General features: G+C 39.0%; 1 pseudogene; it reads left to right on the top strand.

Annotated features, from left to right (window-relative positions):
• The first annotated feature begins 440 nt into the window (after window positions 1–440).
• LOC137503431 (uncharacterized) lies at window positions 441–6,837 on the top strand (annotated as a pseudogene).
• The last annotated feature ends 476 nt before the right edge of the window (window positions 6,838–7,313 follow it).

The raw sequence follows: 7,313 nt of genomic DNA, 5'->3' as shown, positions 1-7,313 counted from the left end.
TCTGTAGATTGATCTTGCATCTCGGGGTACCGGTACTGGAACGTAATCGATTGAGAGCCTACCATGTTGTCCACTTTTCAGAATGTCCAGGGGGAAGTTCTTCCTTTGGAACCATCCACTCTCTCAAATATTGACATTTTTCCAACTTGCTTGCTGTGGTGTTCCTTTAAGAGCTTCAGTGGTTGTCAAGAAGCTCTTTCTTGATTTCAGCCTAGGATGTGCTGGTTGACAGACATAGAAAGGGTGGGCTTCCATAGTCATAGCCTTGCTTTTCCCATATCTAGCAGCAATCTCACGTCGGATTTCAGGTGGTGCTATACCATCGAGACAGTGGTGTTTATCTATTGGAGTAGGTCTTAAACAACCTGTGATAATACGGCAAGTGTCATTTAGTGCCACATCTATGTTTTTGGCATGGCTGGACTTGTGCCACACGGAGCATGCATATTCAGCAGTGGAGTAGCACAGTGCTAGCGCGCTTGTTCTCACTGTGCAAGGGTGAGCTCCCCAGGTGGTGCCTCTCAGTTTCCGCACTATGATGTTTCTGGCAGACACTTTTTGTATCACATTTAGGCAGTGTTTCTTATACGTAAGCGTACGGTCCAGATCCAGAGTCACTCCCAGATATTTTGGAGTCGAACAGTGGTGAAGAGGGATTCCTTCCCATGTGATTTGTAGGGTTTCAGCTGCTTTTTTGTTAGTGAGATGAAACACACAGCTCTGAGTTTTGGCAGGATATGGCTTCAGGGGATTTTCACTGTAGTAGTTGGTAAATTCTTCCAGAGCTTTGGACGAAGTCTGTTCTACCTTTTCAAAACAGTCGGTCTGAGCAGTGACTGCACAGTCATTAGCATAGACAAAACTCTTGGTACCTTCAGGTAGAGGCTGATCGTTAGTATAGGTGTTGAATAACAGTGGTGCGAGCACACTGCCTTGCGGTAACCCATTCTTCTGTGTTCTCCATCTGCTTCTTTTTCCCTGAAATTCCACAAAGAATCTCCGATTTTGGAGAATATTTTTAATGTTGCACATTAGATGGAAGTCTTTGGTGATGTCATACAATTTTGTTAGAAGAAGCTGCAGAAAGATCAATGAAAACAGCGCCTGTAATGAGCCGATTCTCGAAGCCATCCTCAATGTGCTATCTCAAGTTTAATACCTGTGATGTGCAACTTTTTCCTTCTCGGAATGCAGCTTGCTATGGTATAAGAGATGACTCGACCTTTCCTATCAGTCTCTGAAGAATGAGCCTCTCCAGGACCTTATATAGGTGACAGAGCAAGGAATTAGGCCGATCCGATCCAGCCGATCTTTGCCTGGTTTAGGGATAGCAATGACTCTAGCCTTCCGCCAGATTTTGGGAATCTTGCTATTCTTAGACATAGATATACATTAATTCCACTAGTCATTGCCTCGTAACAGGACCAACATTCTTGATCTGCTCTACTCGAATGTCATCTAGTCCAGCTGCTTTTCCCAATTTGCACTTCCTCAGTGCTGATTTCAGTTCAGCTTCAGTAAATGGTGGAGATAGATGTTGCTCTCTTGGTTTTGCTGTCGTGTTATTGGTTTCTTATCTAGCTTTCTAGATCGGGTTGATTTTCCATTTACTAGCAACGGATGGCCAATTTATTTATTTATTTATTTATTTATTTATTTATTTATTTATTTATTTATTTATTTATTTATTTATTTATTTGTTACCGAGCTCGATAGCTGCAGTCGCTTAAGTGCGGCCAGTATCCAGTATTCGGGAGATAGTAGGTTCGAACCCCACTGTCGGCAGCCCTGAAGATGGTTTTCCGTGGTTTCCCATTTTCATACTAAGCAAATGCTGGGGCTGTACCTTAAGTAAGGCCACGGCCGCTTCCTTCACACTCCTAGCCCTTTCCTGTCCAATCGTCGCCATAAGACCTACCTGTGTCGGTGCGACGTAAAGCAACTAGCAAAAAAAATATTTATTTATTTATTTATTTATTTATTTATTTATTTATTTATTTATTTATTTATTTATTTATTTATGTGCTTGCTGAATAAGAAATGCTTTTAATACCATATTTGGTAGTGTTTGTGGAATATTTGTAAAACTAGTTTGCTGATCTTGTGCTATGGGTGTGAATATCTTTGCTGTATCGTAGTTCTGTATTAACAGAAATCATATTACTTCTATACCTGAACATAAATACAGCTTGAGAGTATTTAATCTGGCATTGTACTGGTAATATATTTGTTTCCTGAAAAACTTCCACCGATGGTTTTAGTAAATCATATCCATACATAATTTTTAAAGCTCTCTTTTGGAGTATTTCTAGTTCCTATCTGCGCACTTTTTAGTGATAGATTTACACCCTAATGCTGAAGCGGTCGACTTCGGTTATCTTCGAGATTCGTATTGGCAACCTTTAAAACACAAACTAAGAATCGCTTATCATCGCTGTGCGCCATCTGGCGTACACTTTAAGTACTCGTACTGTTGTTGTTTACACAGCAAAGCCAAACTATAGAATTCATGCTAGGAACACGTTTCTCAACGGGAAATATTATATAGTATTATATATTGTGTGTGTGACACAGTTGTTTGCTTAAAATAATAAAGGTTTATAAAATTCATATCGATCGATCATATTATCGATTCAATTCAGATTTCATTTCCATTCAGTTGGCAGTATTAACGGAACCCTTCTTACTTTTCCAACGAGTACAAAAATCTATTACTAAAAAGTGCGCATACTATATGTATATGTTTCTTAAGTGTTGGTTGTTTATTCCATAGTCCTTCAATCTTTTTAGTACTTTCTTTATATTAGCGTATGTACTGGCTTGGGTATTGTCATTATTGAGACGACGTAATAGTCTCCAGGCCTTCTTGCTCATGTCGCAATCTGTCATTAATTGTATCCACTCATCCCTTTTAGCCATTGATACTGAAGAAAGAACGCTTTGTGCAAGGATTGATGTTTCTTCGCTAAAAGGATCAAATTCATATTTCCTGTAATATTCTTCTAGCAAAGTGGCCATTTCAGGTTTAATGCCTTTGATAAAATTGGTTCTGCAACCTATTGGAATTGATGCCCTTGAAGAAAATTGGACGATGTCAACAAACTTGTCGTACTCTTCAGGAACAGGAGCGATGCTCAGAATTGTCTCATCCAGTATGATGGAAAATCTTGCCCAGTCAGCTTTCTGAAAGTTTTATCATCGCCTAAAACGCTTCGTAACGCTTCCCATCAGTGGAGACGTTCCTACATTGAAGAGTATTTAGCTTGGTTGTGTAATCCTTGTGTAGTTCTCCTCAATTCAAATTTTTAAGGAATTTTTCATTTCTGTTTGGACGTAGAAATAACCGTTTGTAATTAGGATATGTCTGAATGCAGTTTAGAATTACTGTGGTAGTATAAATTAGCTTGCTTATTTTATTACTGCGAAATATTTGTGTATTAGGGGAAATATCTCTATAGAAATTTAACTCTGGCTAGAATTCTATTGTAATTAGGATAGTCTTCACTGCATTTTAGAATTGTTGCATAACTATTCCTATTAGACAATATCTTGCTTGCCTTTTCTGTCTTCAAGTAATAATAATAATAATAATAATAATAATAATAATAATAATAATAATAATAATAATAATAATAATAATAATAATAATAATAATAATAATAATAATAATAATAATAATAATAATAATAACAATCTGTATTTAGTGTAGCTATTCATTTCTATAGTTAGTACCTTGAAACTACTCCTTTAAAATGTGAGGTATGAAGAACGCCAGTGGTTTGTATGTTGTGACTTTAAAGTAAGTGGCATCCTTTTCGGCCAGCAAACAGTGTACACTAAGATGCCTTGCTATATGTGAGAATTTGACAGTAGAGCTAACATGAGCATTGGAGTAGGAGAGGGGAGGTATCAGAGGGAAAACCTGACAGAGGGATTGAAGAACGTTGTGAATGAACATTTGGTATGCTCACATTTTATTGCCTCCACTGCACATCAAATTACGACTGATGAAGCAGGATGTGAAAACATTGGACAAAGTGTTAGAAAATGCATGTGGCCATAGTACGAGCGGAGTGTCGTTTTGGAGGGGAAGTTGATTCGGGAACAACGCTACCCGCCGCTAGCTGCTCACTCCGGTTTGAGATTTCAGACTTGACCTTACAGACAACAGCCGTCCTGTGCCTTTGAGTCTCCGAGTGTTGGCGGAGAAATCCGAAGCGGTACGATTTCAGAAGCAGCCATCCTGTGGCTTTGAGTCTCCGAATATTGGCGGAGATATCCGAGAACGTGAGAAGCTTGGCGCACTTCAGGTACGTTGTTAGCAGCCTGCTGGTAGCATTGTTATGAATGTTTTTTTGAGAAACTAAACACGTCACTAATCTGCTCTTAGCATATTGGAGAATGTTTCTTTTAAATGTGAAGCTGAAAAGTTAGTCTTGGTGCACTTCAAACACGTTAGCAGTCTACTCGTAGCATTGTGATGAATGTTTTTTGAGAGACTAAACACGTGAGTAGCTTCTCATAGTATGGTGGTGAATGTTCTTTTAAATGCAGTGTGGTCAATATTTTTAATGTGTACAATCACATGACTGTTCGTGCATGGTGACCAATGTTGTACGCAATATATCGTAGTTTAATATAGTTTTAATGTGTGCGTAGTTTAATATAGTTTACCGTAGTTTAATATAGTTTTAATGTGTGTGACTACAAAGTGTTAAGCGAAGAATTGTTTTACAAGTATGAGTGAATCGAATCATTTCGTGTGTTCTGAGTGCGGTAAAAGATATGATTACAATAAGAATTTAAGACAACACGTTTTAAAGCACATCTCGAAAAGCTGAATGTTATCGCGCCTGTACTAAAAAGTAAACATTCGTTCGCCTATCAGTGTGAAATTTGCAACAAGAATTTCAATTATGAGTACAACTTCACACGTCATCAACGGGACTATCATGGTGAGGCTTCAGTTGCAAAGAGATCATTGAATCGCAACTTGTGTAGTTATGAAGGAACCACAGAAAACTGTGAACATTTAGAATCGGTACATGAAATACGTATAAAATCCGAGGAACTACAGTTCTCATCTTCTGATGACTTTAAGACTTGGAAACAAGAAACTGAAGAGACAGCACGGTCGTTCTTTGTTAAAAATCACGGGTCTCATGCGGCTTCTAATAATACTATAAGACATTATTATGAATGTAATCGTTCGGGGAATTTCGTCTCTAAAAGTAAAGGTGTTCGACATTTACAATTGCAAGGAAGCAATAAAATCCGTGGAGTATGTCCCGCAAAGATAAAATTTAGTGAAGCCGAAGATGGAACATGCCGAGTCAAATTTATCTCCACTCATGTCGGTCATCAACATGACTTAAGTCACTTGGGACTGACAGAAAAAGAAAGGGCCAGTATAGCTGCAGACATTGTTAATAAAATCCCTTTCCAAGCTATACTGGACAGAATTCGAGAGATTCAGTATCGGATTCTAAATGAGAAAGGATACATCTGCTCACCAAGCAGGATTTATATAACATTGAACGGTGTTATGATTTGTGCTCCTCGTCAGTCAGGCACGAAAATGATGGGACCAGCGTTGAGGCATGGGCGAGTGAAGTTAACTCTACTGACAGTCCCTGTGTATTGTTTTATAAGGCACAAGAGATAGTTAGTGAGTCACATCCAGAACTAAACAGCGCAGATTTTGTGTTAATTATAATGAATAGTGCTCAAGGTGACATACTGAAAAAGTATGGTAATGACTGCATTTGTATTGATGGAACGCATGGGCTAAATAATTACCGTTTTGAATTTACAACGCTGATGGTACTGGATGACATGAGGCAAGGGTTTCCATGCGCATTTCTCATATCCAATAGGAATGACTAGCAAATCCTCTCCATATTTTTTCCCCAGTATGTAAAGTCGGAAGTTGGAATAATTTCTTCTAAGGTTTTTATGTCTGACTTAGCAGAATCGTTCTTTAATGCTTGGATTTCGACAATGGGAACTCCAGCAATGAGACTCTATTCTACCTGGCACGTAGACAGGGCATGGAGGAAAAATATAATCAGTAAAATTAAAGGCCAGGGAAAAAAGGTAAATGCTTTCAAGCTTATTAGAACACTACTGTAGGAGAGAGTTGCGGCAGCGTTTGATATGATGTTTCCTGTAGTATTAGAGAAGTTGAAATCTGATCCTGACACGTCTGAGTTTGCTTCATACTTCCTGGACAACTACCTAAGTAATGCAAAATGCTGGGCGTACTGTCACAGGCTGCATGTAAGCCTGAACACGAACATGCACATAGAGCGAATGCATCACACGCTTAAATACATCTATCTCCAGGGAAAGCATGTGAAACCCTTAGATAAAGCAATATATGCACTAATGTCCTTTGTTAAAGACAAGTTGTTTGACAGGCTTATTGTGCTTACAAAAGGGAAACTGACAAGCAAATTGAAGGACATTCGTCGTAGGCATAAATCAAGCTTACAAATAGACAAAGGCCTGATTATTAAGGAAGACTGTAGTTGGAAAATACCGTCTTCCTCTGCAGTGGCCGAGATGTACTTTGTACAAAATAATGAGGCTCAATGTAAATGCAAATTGATTTGCAGTGAATGTAACGCGTGCCTACACAGATATTCCTGCTCATGCATTGATCCCAGCATTAAATGGAATATGTGTAAGCACATACAGAGTATATGCCAAATTCAAACCGGCAATGAACACCGTGCAGAAAATTCTGTAGACGTTGATGGACTCATTATAGACTGTGAAGACGCTTGTGCGGTGAATGAAAAGGAAGAAATACTAGCCAAAGTCGGTAGAAAGTAAAGTGGTGAGAGTTCTGTTCCCTTATCAGAACAAAAGGATGTAATCGCTGCTGAATTGTTGGAATTAATGAAGGGTATTTCCACAACAAGGGAACTTGAAGTTCTTAAGAAACACACTGCATCTTTAAAGGCGACTTTGGCAGCAGTTCGCAATCAAAATGAGCAAGTACCCGTGTCCGTGCCCATAACCCAAAAGAGAACAATTGTTCCACAGAGAAGGCTATTTTCTACGAAGAAGAGAAAAACGTCCCATCGCATAACTCTTGCCAGGCCAGATGTAGCGGCGAGGCCGACGAGAAAGACAGGCCGCGGTGCGCACGTCATACACTGAATGTCACCTGACTCAGCCGGTCTTACTGTAGAGAATGCATCCCCAGACTCACGCGAGAGGCTATCGTAGCGTGATAAATAAAATACATTTCAGCACATTTCAACCTACTAAAAGAACACTACTGAACTACAGATCAAATGAAACAA

The sequence above is a fragment of the Anabrus simplex genome, chromosome 1 (assembly GCF_040414725.1).
Source record: "Anabrus simplex isolate iqAnaSimp1 chromosome 1, ASM4041472v1, whole genome shotgun sequence".
Lineage (NCBI taxonomy): Eukaryota > Metazoa > Arthropoda > Insecta > Orthoptera > Tettigoniidae > Anabrus > Anabrus simplex.
This window is presented reverse-complemented; position numbering and strand designations above follow the sequence as displayed.